Source organism: Aulonocara stuartgranti (genome assembly GCF_965226115.1).
Source record: "Aulonocara stuartgranti genome assembly, chromosome: 3".
NCBI lineage: Eukaryota > Metazoa > Chordata > Actinopteri > Cichliformes > Cichlidae > Aulonocara > Aulonocara stuartgranti.
In genome coordinates, this window is record NC_138941.1 from 5,292,135 (window position 1) to 5,305,793 (window position 13,659).

General features: G+C 40.3%; 1 protein-coding gene across 3 annotated transcripts in view; it reads left to right on the forward strand.

The window, feature by feature from the left end:
* The window catches only part of LOC309702223 (protein NLRC3-like), a 95,992-nt gene continuing 82,333 nt past the window's right edge, over positions 1-13,659 (forward strand). Inside the window, exons 1-2 of one of the 3 annotated variants that reach the window (XM_082526752.1) lie at positions 1-360; positions 1,857-2,091. The gene's annotated coding sequence lies outside the window, so the exon portion shown is untranslated. Of the gene's footprint in view, positions 361-1,856; positions 2,092-11,724; positions 11,761-13,659 lie in introns of those variants that run through there. The other 2 variants (XM_082526750.1, XM_082526751.1) reach the window with 2 other exon arrangements.

Genomic DNA, 13,659 nt, shown 5'->3' on the forward strand with positions numbered 1-13,659 from the left:
TGTTTAATGCTCACAGTGCTGAAGCCTGCAGACACACCCACATCATATTATTTGTTCTCAGGGTTGTTCGGCGTGGTGGAGTGGGAACAGAAACTTTCTGCAGGTTAATTATTGATCAAACTAAAGTCATATTAAGGAGCTACTGGCACGGAGTCAGAGCAGAGCTCAGAAATCTGAAATATATCAAAGTATATTAAAGTTAGAGTTTAGAGAACACTGTTTGGTTAGCTGCCTCAAAGGCAGATGACTCTCAATATCACAAGATCAGGTGAAATTTCAGACCAAGGGAAAATCACTGGGATTATCTGTGAAGAGGCAGAAAAGCATAGACCTCGTCTACCTTATAGACATTTTGAAAAGGTAAGAGTGAATCTGTCTTCATTCATCTACATGGAAACATAAAACCAAAAAACAAACCAATACAACAAAATCACACCCAGTAGGGCTGGGCGATATAAACAATAAACGACAGAATCGATTAAATTTGGTCAACGATAGAGATTTTGACTATACCGCTCTATCGCGACAGCGCATGTGATGATGTCATCAAACTGCACCTGTTTTGGTCGAAAGCATCGCAGCGGTTAAAACCATTATCCTCTGCAATTATGCTGGGTGACAGTCACAGCAAAGAGATGAAGCACTTTTGAAACGCGGGGAAAGCCAAAAACTGCGCTTCCTCCACTTCCGTAACATTGATTCAATAATGTTGAATTCTCTGCAGCTGCTCTATTCCCATGTTGTGGCAGTATATTAATAACTAGCCTCGTGTTGTGGATGAATGATCTCAGTTGTTCTCGTGACTGAAGTTTGGCCCGTGTACAGCATCCTGCTATGCGACTGCATTTGTCCCTGACCACCAGAATCACTCACGTTAACTTTTATCGAGTGGAAAAAGAGTTGGGGTTCATCCTCCAGCTTCACTGTGCTAATGTTATGCTAACATAGCTGTGTCGCTAGCAATCATGTAGCACAACATTATATACCAGGTAGTCCAACTTCAGTAACCCTGCAAACGCCACTGCTGTTTAGTTTTCTGTCTTCATTTATGTTGGAAGTGATAGCAGAGCTGTTTGAATTAGTTTCAAAAATCTCAGTCAGAACATGGTATGAAATGTTTAGGTGTAAACTAGCGCGCTAACTTCCTGTTAACTTCTAACTCCGTTAAATTTAATAAATTCTGTTTTCATGGATATTAAACTTAATTGTTACATCTGCTAAAGCAGCAACGCTGATGATTTTATTAAAGATGAAAGAATTTAGACCGTTTTTAACTCTCAGTGTTCGTTTGACTTTGGGACCTGAAGTTGTCGGAGTTTTGGACCCAGATTACTCCGTGAAGCTCCTCACTACGGCAGCCGTAATGCTCTGACGATCCATCAAGCAGTGCGGCTTACCAAAGTTGTGCTAAAACATTTTTAACAGATTTCTGCAGCCAAAATCGGTTCGAGGTCACGAAGCACAACCAGAATTCATACATAAGACACACTCTTGATTTTTGAGAAAATTAAAGGATTGTAAGTCTGCCTTATAGTGTGGAAAATACGTTATACAGAAGAAAAGAATATATCGCGATATATATCGTTACCGCACATGCTTCAAATTATACCGCGATATGGATTTTAGGCCATATTGCCCAGCCCTAACTCCCAATTTATTTACAACATTTGAAACATACAGTGTAGCTCCGTCAAAACACTCCAAGGCCAAGTGAAAGTGCTGAGAGGGAAAAGATCATGATTAATGATTTATTTAAACTCATAACTGGGTGCAGCAGCTGAGCTTTGACCTGTGAGCTGCAGCTCAAGCTTCTTTTATGGTTCAGTGTTTAATGTGTAAACTGTTTATCACTGCAGAGACGCCTACAGGCTATCTACTGTTCAAAAGTGAATTGTTATACACAGTGCAGCAGCTGACCGTTGACCTGTGAGCTTCAGCCTCTTTGCTGGTGTGAAGTGTTTAATGTGACGCAGTCTGCAGACACAGACGACTGCTGACGGAGAAGAAGCAGAGGATTTTCTCTGTTTCTACACAGACCTGGTCCAGACAGCAGAGAGCTGCAGAGTGAAGACGTTCATTGGAAGAAGCTGAGTAAGTTCAACGTCCTCTTTGAATCCTGGATCAGGAAGTGAATATTTGGTGTTTAAATAAGGTTTCTGTCTTTGACTCAGTCTGCTGTCACTTTTTAGAGAGAAAAGGAGATTTTAGATTAACTGGTGTTCCTGCTGCTCTAGCATTAAAGGACAGTATAGGTGACTGCGCTGATGCCTGTTTATAATTTCACCAAAGCTAATAAACTGTTGGCTAAATTTTCTTGTTTTCAGATGTAAACAGAGGTGAGAGGAGCAGATAATAAGGATTAAATATTATGCTGAATAATAGTCTGTGACGTAACTCCCAGCAGCATCACCTCATTTCTTTGACCTTGACCTAGCTAAGCTAACATGAGTTAGCTTAGCTAGCAGAGCAGCTATCTCTGCTGTCTGTCATGTGACCGAGTCAAGTGTAGACTTGTTAGCATAGCTAGCAGGCTGAAAGAAGCTAGCAAACTGTGTGAACACTTTGTAAGAGGTGAGCAGTGAAGGATAAGGAGCTCCTCCAAATGCTGATAATGCACTTAACCTGAATTTACTGCTTGTTACATTATATGTGATGTTCAGTCAAAAACAATTACTTAAATTAACATTATTATTAGTAGTAGTATTAGTATTAGTATTTGTTTATTATTCATGACATGGCTCCCTACTGTAGTGGTTTGAACAACTGATCTGTGGTTATTGTGTCCCTGCAAATTCAACAATGCGCCTCAATGCAAAGCATCAAACAAATATTTTTATTATCAAGTCCTACTGGATGAATCACCGTAGCTCTGACAGTGAAGCACACTCATTTTTATTGGTAGTCACCTTGTAAGCAATGTTCCCTCTAAGCTGCGCACTGTTGGCACGGTCTCTGCGCAGAGAAAATCTGTATTGAGCACACAAAAAGAATTCTAACCTGAATTGAAATTAAAGTAAATATGTGCCGGTGTTTTAGCAAAGCGGCTGATGTGGAGTGAAGCCACGTTAATGACAACGTGTACAACCATTGGAGATGTGAGCAGGACAGACGGAACAACTGACGGACAAAGTGTGGACTTTATACCAGTTTTTAAATTGTGTTGATCGACCACGTAAAACCAGAGTTATGATAAAAATATCTGCAATGTTTGGTTTTCTTCCTGAATACTGTCGTTGTTTATATTTACTGCAGGAAGAAACGGTAAAAACGGCGTTTTATAAGGAAAACGCTCGAAAGCCTGTGAGCAAAAACAATACCAACCCCCAGCCTTTCCTATTGGTCGAAAAATGTACCATGTCGACCAATCAAAACATGGCATTTAATTGTTAAGAAACGGAGTGACGGCGGTGTTTTGAGATGTGAGAGATTTGAGACGTTTAGAGCAAATCTTGTGTAGTTAGTGTGTAGTTAGTGTGTAGTTAGTGTGTAGTTAGTGTGTAGTTAGTGTGTAGTGTAGTCAATAGTGTTGTTGTGTGTGTCAGAACAATGAGGCGACTGCTGAGTGTTACAGGTGTTACAGCAGTGATACATCTGCTGTTGTCAGGCCTGCAGGTATCAGGCTGTTGTTCTCCTTCATCTCATAGAGGACAGAAATTATTTTTTGGAGCGGCACAAATAATTTGTGTGGCATCAGATTTGATGCAGAACAGCTGATTGTTCTGTAAATAGTTTGAAATGTTTATTTTAAAAAAACACCTTGGCTGTAGTTTTTTGCAGTAAACAGCTGCAAAAAACTCTGTTTGCAAAACTCAGTTACTTTTTTGAAGAAGTAACTATATAATTAACTGCCCAACATTGGTCATTATTTACTGTATGTTGCAGACAGAGTTACAGACTCCAGAGGTGTGGACTCGAGTCACATGACTTGGACTCGAGTCAGACTCGAGTCATTAATTTTATGACTTTAGACTTGACTTGAAAAAATGTTCTAAGACTTGTGACTTGACTTGGACTTTTACACCAATGACTTGGGACTTGAATTGGACTTGAACCGGTTTACTTGAAAAGACTTGATATTTTACCCCAAATATAAAATTTAACATGCATATTATATAGAGATTGAAAATGTGACGTCATTCACGGGTAGAACCACAAAGGATTCTGGGAACTCGTGGCAAGCGGTACTAGCGCACGCAGGCTTTCAATTAAAATCAGTCACACAGCGATAAAAAGAAACACAAAAATGTCAAGAAGCTGTTGTATTATTAACTGCAATAGCCGGTCGCATGACAGCCACGGGAAGCCGACGGGTAAAGAGATCGGTTGTTATCGGATTACGTCGTTGAAGAGAAATTGTTCGAGCCATGTTTCCAAAGTAACAAAGACGCGACGGGTGGCCTGGATTGCAGCCATTCAAAGATCAAATATAACGTCCCAGAACCCTCCAGCTCACAGGTTAGTCTGCTCCAAGCATTTACACGAAGGTCAGTGTTTTTTAGTAGTTAATACGTCATTTTCATAACATAACTGGTGATATAGGTTACAAGCAAGTCTGGCGCTGAACAGAAATTGTGGCGCTATGCTCCTTTATTTATTGTGCATAAATAGTGAATTGTCCTGACACAATATTGCGTTTCGCTTATGTTATTATGGTACATTGACAAAAACATATACATTTATTCACAGGATAAAACAGGTTTTTTTGTATCACTAATTGCCCAGTGCGATTACAGCATACAGTATTGTTGTCACTGCTACATTTCTGTGATGCTACCAGAAATTATTTCCACTACTAATTAATTACCGTTGAGCTCAAAGGTCCTATTAATAAACGGTTAAGGAATGTGTATTTATGACGACGATTTGTGAGATTGGTAAACTTATGATACGTACGATGGTCTTTCGTTCTACACGGTGCATTTCAAGGTCCTGCACCCATCCGTCGGTAAACTGTACCTGGACTTGTTGCAGTGACCGGAAGTTACTAAACTTCATGAGTGTATGCACTCACTCCAAGAACCGTATGATTATTAATATGCATATAAATAAAGAAGCTATTTTGTGCAAAGATGTCAACTGTAAGAATGCTGTGCATAAACATTTACTCTGCTCCATGTATGATGATATAGTGACTGCTCTGTATAAAAGTGGCACACTGCTTGATAAACAATATAAGCATAAGAAACCTAACATCAGACCTGGCTGGAAAGAACATGTATCCATGTACCATGATGAAGCTCGCATAGCTTATAAATGTTGGGCCATGGCTGGAAGACCTAAACAAGGCCCAGAATTTGAACAGAAAAAATGTGCGAATGCCAGATATAAGTACGCTGTTCGCTTTATAACTAAAAATGAGCAAATGCTAAGAGCAGATTCTTTGGCCAGGAAAATGTTGTGTAATAATACGGCAGATTTTTGGAAAGAGGTGAAAGCTCTTAATAACTGTAAACCATCTCTACCATCAACTGTGGAAGGTGTTTCTGGGGCAGATAACATTGCAGCATTATGGAGACAGCATTACAGTGCGTTGTTTAACTGTATAAAAAGTGATCCATATGAGGACAATCTTGACATGAGTAATGACACAATAAGTGTAAGGACACGTGAAGTATATGAAGCCATTCATAGGTTGTCTGATAATAAATCCTCTGGTTTGGATCACATCACTGCAGAACATTTAAAACATGCTAGTTTAAGGCTAGCTCCTCTTTTAGCGCTCTGCTTCACTGGGTTTATGATTCATGGCATATTACCAGACTCAATGCTGTGTATTTTACTGGTACCAGTTATGAAGGACAAAGCTGCAAAAGTGAGCTGTTTGGATAATTACAGGCTGATTGCACTAGCCAGTATTTTATCTAAGGTGTTAGAAAGAATCTTGTTTGACAGAGTTAGTGAGTTCATCTCTTCTCTGGATAATCAGTTTGGCTTCAAAGCACGGCACTGACATGTGCATATATGCACTCAAGGAAATAGTCAGTTTGTACAGGGCTAAAAATTCATCTGTCCTCATGTGTTTCATTGATGCCTCTAAGGCTTTTGATCGAGTGAACCACAGAAAACTTTTTGATAAAATGAAGAGATGGGGAGTTCCTCAGTACATCGTGAGGATTCTCTCTTACTGGTACGCTCATCAGAACATGCAGGTTAAATGGGGAAGCAGTATTTCTGCCCCCTTTGGTGTCAGCAATGGTGTCAGACAGGGTGGGATTTTGTCTCCAATTTTATTTAATTTGTATGTTGATGATTTGTCCATACAACTGAGAGCCTGTAACACTGGGTGTATATTAGGTGAAGCACTGATAAATCATCTTATGTATGCAGATGACCTGGTTGTTTTTAGTCCAAGCAGTGCTGGGTTACAGGATCTTCTTAATGTCTGTACTGAATATGGTGTGCAATATGACATTGAGTACAATGCTGCTAAAAGTGCTGTTTTGATATGTAGAACCAAGCAGGATAAACAGCTAAATTTCCCTTTGTTTAAACTGGCACAAAAAACTCTTGAAGTTCATAATAAGGTGAAATACCTCGGTCACTTTATTACTGAGCAAATGAATGATGATGATGACATATACAGACAACGGTGTAAGCTCTATGTGCAGGCAAATACTATTGCACGCAAATTCAGCTTTTGTTCACTTCCAGTTAAAGTGGCTTTGTTTAAAGCGTATTGCACACCGCTATATACTGCCCCCTTGTGGTCATCCTACAAACAATGTAGCATGCAGAAGCTGCATGTTGCATATAATGATGCGATGAGAATCCTTTGCAGGATACCTAGAAGTGGTAGTGCCAGTCAGATGTTTGTAGCTGTGGGTGTCTGGACTTTTAAAGCACTTTTAAGGAAGCTAATGTTCAATTTTAGAGAACGACTGGATGGTTCGAGTAACAGTATAATTTTAGCACTTACAGATCTGACAGTGAGTGGTTCCCGTTACTCATCCAGTCTCAGAAAGCACTGGTTAAAGTGTTTGTGTATTTATTGATTTATTTTAAGTAATTGTGTTTTATGTATATTATGGTTTTATGTTTTTACAAATGTTTTAGATACTTATTTATATACATATATATATTTAATGGTGTATACCTTGTGTTGGGGGGGGGGGGGGGGGAGTGTTGTGTGTGTGTTTTTGTTTTTTTTTTGTCTTGTTTTTATGGACATGAAGTCTGCCAATTAAGATTGAATTGAATTATAAAGATCCATTAGAGTGTTCATCATATCGTCCTATATCACTCTTAAATGTAGATTTAAAAATACTGTCAAAAACACTTGCTCTCAGGCTAGAGCAACATCTACCATTGTTAATTTCTCCAGATCAGACAGGTTTCGTGAAGGGTAGGCATGGTTTTTTCAACCTGCGCAGGTTTTTGAACATATTACACACCAAGTCAACTACAACCCCTGAAATTGCCTTATTACTCGATGCTGAGAAGGCATTTGACCGGGTGGAGTGGGATTATCTGTTTTATACTCTGCATAAATTTGGATTTGGCCCTAATTTCATTTCATGGATTCAGTTACTTTACTCCTCACCTATGGCACGTGTTAGAACAAATTCGTTATTCTCTTCTTATTTCCCACTTCTCCGTGGTACGAGACAAGGTTGTCCCTTATCCCCTCTTCTTTTTGCATTATCAATTGAACCACTGGCGATTAAACTGCGAGCTGACAGTTGCATTAAGGGCATCTTCAGAGGTGACCAGGAGCACAAAATATCCTTATATGCTGACGACCTCCTGCTGTATATGTCAGAGCCTTTATGCTCTCTTCCCCGTGCTCTTGCCATTTTTGAATGTTTTGGTAATATTTCAGGTTACAAGTTAAATCTGCATAAAAGTGAACTTCTCTGTGTCAACTCTATAGCCAGAAAGATTTCATTTTCAGGTTTTCAATTTAGCGTTAAATCAGGGTATGTGACCTATCTGGGGGTTAAGGTTACCCACTCATACAAAGATCTTTATGAAAGAAACTTTGTCCCGCTGCTTAAAAATACTGAGACAGATCTTCAGAGGTGGAACAATTTACCACTGTCATTAATTGGCCGCGTCAATTCTATCAAAATGAACATACTTCCCAAGTTCCTTTACTTATTTCAATGTATCCAATGCTACTTACCCAATAAGTATTTTATAACACTGAATAAGCATATCTCTGCATTTATTTGGAATGGCAAAAGTCCACGAATTCGTAAAGATTTCATGCAGAGGACTAGGCCAATGGGTGGATTAGCCTTGCCAAACGTTCAGTCTTATTATTGGGCAGCAAATATTCGTAATATGCTGTACTGGATGAGTAATGTTACTACAGAGACTCCAGCTTGGCTCCAAATTGAGTCATCCAATTGTGGCAAAATTTGCCTATCAGCTTTGTTGAGTTCAGCTCTCCCATTAGAACTATACACCTATAAACGTAACCCTTTGTTGTATGACTCGCTCAGAATCTGGGTGCAATGTAGGAAAAGGTTGGGGTTACACTTAATGTCAATTAAAGCACCTATCTGCTCAAACCATATGTTCCCACCCTCCATGATGGACTCTGCCTTTAAAATATGGGAAAGTAATGGCCTTAGAAATATCAAAGACCTTTTTGTAGATGGGATTTTTGCCTCATTCACGCAGCTCCTGAAGCAGTTTAATGTTCCTCGGCAACATTTTTTCCGCTATTTACAAATTCGTCACTTTGTAAAGAGTCGATTTCCTTCATTTCCGGAACTACCTGAGGAAACTTCTTTGGATAAAATTATTAATATAAACGTTCATAAGAGAGGGGCGATTAAAGAAATCTATGCTATACTATTAGATCTTCAATCTCCTTCTCTCTTCATCCTTAAAGCACAGTGGGAGAAAGACCTTGGGATGACTATAACAGATGAGCTCTGGCAATCTTTTCTCCAGAGGGTACACTCTTCTTCGATATGTGCCAGGCATGGGCTCCTTCAATTTAAGGTCCTACACCGATTACATATCTCCAAGGAAAAGTTAGCCAAGTTCTATCCAGGAGCTGACCCTCTGTGTAACAGATGTAAAGCAGAAACAGGTTCGCTCCTTCATACCTTTTGGACATGCCCCAATCTTCATACCTATTGGGTGTCTATATTTAACACTCTGTCAGAGATGTATAACGTTAAATATGAGCCTTCTGCTCTAACGGCTATCTTTGGGGTGATACCTCAAGACATCACTTTGCCAAAATGCTATTCGAATTCTATTGCCTTTGCTTCACTTATCGCAAGGCGCCTTATACTTTTAAGATGGAAGCAGGAAGCTCCTCCCACACATGAACAGTGGCTTGCGGAGCTCATGAGGTTTTTACATTTAGAAAAGATGAGATATACACTGGCAGGTTCAACCACCAAATTTCTTAGGGCATGGCAGCCATTCTTGATGTACATGGAAACATTTAAAATGACCACCTTATCATGACCAGATACCATATCTCTATATCGCTATCATAGCTAACTGTACGCTGAATGTCCCTTATACATTTTATTTTTCTATTTGTTTGTTGTTGTTTGTTTGTTTTTTGTTGTTTTGTAGGGGTTTCTTTGGTTTGTTTGTTTGTTTTTTCCTTCTCTATTTCTGTTATCTTTTGGGGTATTGTAAATACTGAACAGCAAACTACTGTATGTTCAATGTTTTGTTGTTAACATGCTGCTGTGACTGAAAATAAAATTTATAAAAAAAAAAAAAAAGATTGAATTGAATTGAATTGAAATAAATATGCTACAATGAGATAGCTGACTTCATCTAACTAGCAAATGTTGTCCAGGCTACGTTGGTGATACAGTTTTTTTTAATGTGTATGATATTTTTGTCATGTGATTTTAAAGCCGGTCCTACAACCGCATCCAAGAATAACATGCAGCTTATCTCAGAACTGTCGGTGAAAATTATTCTTGGAGCTAGGTTTAATTGAGCTGCATTTTAAAGAGGTGCAATTTCACAATTTGTGTATATTTTCTAAGTTCACTATTTTGTCATGTGTTGAGAAAAACACAGATTTTAAAATTACGTGGTCTAATATTTACATTTAGCATAACTGCAACATTATTTTTTCGTTTTTTTTTTTAAAGACTCGAAAGGACTTGAAATTCAAAGTTTCAGACTTGTGACTTGACTCGGACTTTTACACCAGTGACTTGAGACTCGACTCTGACTTGCCTGACATTACTTGAGACTTGACTTGAGACTTGAGGATAAAGACTTGAGACTTACTTGAGACTTGCAAGACAATGACTTGGTCCCACCTCTGCCCTTTACCTCCTTTACTCTCACTGTGATTAATATTTACACACGAGACACCTGACAGCATGTTAATGCTAAGCTAACACATAAGCTAACGCTAAGCTAGCCAAGAACCCAGAGTGAGGTTAAAGCTGAGTAAACACTGACCCCAGACCAGCACCGTGATAAAGTGAGCTGCTGCTGCTGAACTTGAACAGGTAACAAAGTGATGAGCAGTCAGGCTGCAGGTTTCTACCTATTCATGTTTCATTAAACATTAGAGACAGACTGCTGTGTACATCTCATCTCTATCCAAACAACCTACAGTCCACAAACACATCATGAACCAGTGCTCTGGGCTGTGGTCTGTCCCCAGTTACATGGATCAGCTGGTTCCCTGGAGGTGACTGCTGCTGTGGTTTGGAGCGGATGAATAAACCTGAACTGAATCAGGTGTCCAGTTACTTTTGGTCCCTTTAAACCAGGCTGTCACATGTTCAGCATGTGAAACTCCTCCTCCTCCGTGAAAACGGGTGTCGGTCTCAATCAGCCAAGGTTTTGGGTGAACCCATTGTGAGATCTAGCCCCACGCTATCATGTGATTTCCTGTGATCAAATGTCCCAGGATGTGAGTGGGCGTTAAGACGTCCATGTCCCTCTTCAAGCAACTTAAAGAAGTCCAGACGCTTTTCTTTCCAAGCTCCTTCAACAACATCATTCATAGAACAGCTTCCAGCTTCTTTTGCTCGGCTACAGTTTGGATGGATTTGCATTTAAAGATGCAACAAGACTAAAATGGTTAGGGTCAGGAGGTCAAAGGTCAGAGCTCCTGTGGGTCTGAGGGCGGCCTCACGCTGGAGAAGGATGAAGGAGTCTGACCTGAGCCAGTGTTTGACATGAACACATCAGCACTGCTGTCAGTGAGCCTAACGACAGCCGTTAGCATCATTTCAGTGTTTCAGTCATAAAAACACTTCCTGTCTCTGTGGTGGTTACAGTGACATCATGCAGTTTGTGCTTTGACCTCCAGAGGGCGACAAATCAGCACAGACAGAGAGCTCCATTCAAACTTTGCTGCCATCAGGAATAATTCTTCAAATATAATCATCAGTGTTTGAGCAGTTATGATATCAGGGACAATCTAGACATGTGTGACAATACTGAACATGTCACATGACACACCTCAAACATCATGTGATCCACTCTCAGTCTGCACTTTCATTCATGACTTCAACAGGTTGAAATGAGCTTTGAAGAAACATCAGTTCAGTGCTGAAATATTTAAACGCTGCAGGAAGAACAACAACAAAGTGATGACGGATGTTTGTGCTTCAAACAGGAAAACCAGCAGAAATAAATCACAGCCTGCCAGAGGTTTGGAGTTTCCCAGGTGCACCTGAACGCAGCACAGTGTCCCGATGCTCCTTATTGTCCTCAAACGTCTCTTTGGGTGTTTCCTTCCTGCTCAAAGTTTAATTTCACTTCCTGAACTTCGTGGAGTGGAGCTTGTTGTTGGTGTGTGAAGAAACTGTAAGTTTGCTTTGTTTCCTCCTTTAACAGTTTGTCTTTAGGAACTTTACTGTTTGTTCAGCTCGTGTTTGATTTCTTCACACAACAAACTGTGTGTGTTTGTATTTCCGGTCTCTCCATTAAAGTCAGTGTGTAATGTTTCCTGGCTAACATCAGCTGTGTGCAGCTTAGTTCAGCACAAATCTGCCGCTCCATAGTTCACGGTAACGGACTCACAGCTGGACCAACGAGGCCGAGTGTGTCCGCCACTCTGAGCTACGTTCGTGTTTGTGTACTTGTAGTTTGTACTTTGAGTTCACTCAGAGCCCACAGAGGACGCAGCGTACGTGATGACGTCACAGCCCTTTACCTCCTTTACTGTCACTGTGATTAATATTTACACACGAGACACCCGCAGAGCTCTGACGCTAAGCTAGCACACAGCATGCTAACACTAAGCTAAAGCTAGGCTAGCCAAGAACCCAGAGTGAGGTTAAAGCTAGTGATGGGCAGATGAAGCACTGAAGCTTTTCATCCAATTGGTTCACCCCAACGCGAAGCTTCTTGAAGCTTCATTTGCTCTAGTAGGACACCTACTGGACGTAAAAATATTAGTTGGCATGAATTTGAAGAGTGTGGCCTTTTTGCACACAGCCTGTAAATGTCAACAACAAAAGGAGTGTGTAAAACATGTCTATTGTAGTGATGCAGTGTACTGTGTATATTTATACTGGCAGTATGGAACATGATTATTTGGAAATGCCTAAAATGGAAATGATCATATACTGTGAGGTGAGGTGTGGACAGTGGTTGTGCTTTTGTAACATTGAGGCAAGGACAGTGATTAGTGTTTAGGGGACACATCATTGGTTTTTGTTAAAAAGAAACAGTTTCTCCACTGTGGCAGGTCGTAGGCGATTTTTTTTTTTCTAAACTGTCTCTAACTCTCACTAACCGCAACTCTCCATCAAACGCCCACATTTTGTCTGAGGGGTTTATATCGCTGTCATAGCTCGCGGCAAAGTTCGAACCGCTTCCTGAACCAGTCACGTGGTACAGCCGGGCAGCGAGGCTTCGGACGTCATCATTTTCAGCTCCTCCCATAAATGAAGCAAGCCTGGATACGCGCTTCGCGGAAACGCCCCCTCCATTACTCGACACACGCTTCGAAGCCTCGATACAGAACGTCACATCACTAGTTAAAGCTGAGTAAACACTGACCCCAGACCAGCACCGTGATAAAGTGAGCTGCTGCTGCTGAACTTGAACAGGTAACAAAGTGATGAGCAGTCAGGCTGCAGGTTTCTACCTGTTCATGTTTCTACAGTAGAATCACTTTGAAGTGTCTTTGTGCTGTTTCATCTTTGATTTGTGTTCATAAACACTCAGAGAAACATCACGTGACCTCATCAGGATCTGTGTTGGTGTGTGGGGCTGTACCTCAGCTTTATGTTGTTACATGCTCATTTGTTCATTTTAACATCAAAGTAATGTTATGAGGAGTAATGAAGTAACGTACTCCATTACTTTTAATCAAAGTGTTCTGTGTAATATGTGTAATAATGACTGTTTTGAGTAATGACCAACACTGATCACAACAAAGAGGAAATGCCTCCAACATGCACAAACATTTGAGCCACAACATGCAGTTAATGTGCACAAATGTCTTTGATATGCTGCTCAGTGATGGTGGTGACTGTCAGAGCAGAGCTACTGAGAATCAATAAGTAATATCAATGATGGGATCAGAATCACTAAATTCTTCTCATCCCTGTCAGTATCATACATGTGCTGTATAATGTGATAAATGTAGAGGTGCTGGCTGTTCTCTCACTCTGCTGTTTAGCTGTAAAGGACGCCTCCCTGCCTTTGTCTCATTCATGACCTTTAATAGTCTCTTCTAACATGCAGAGATCTGTA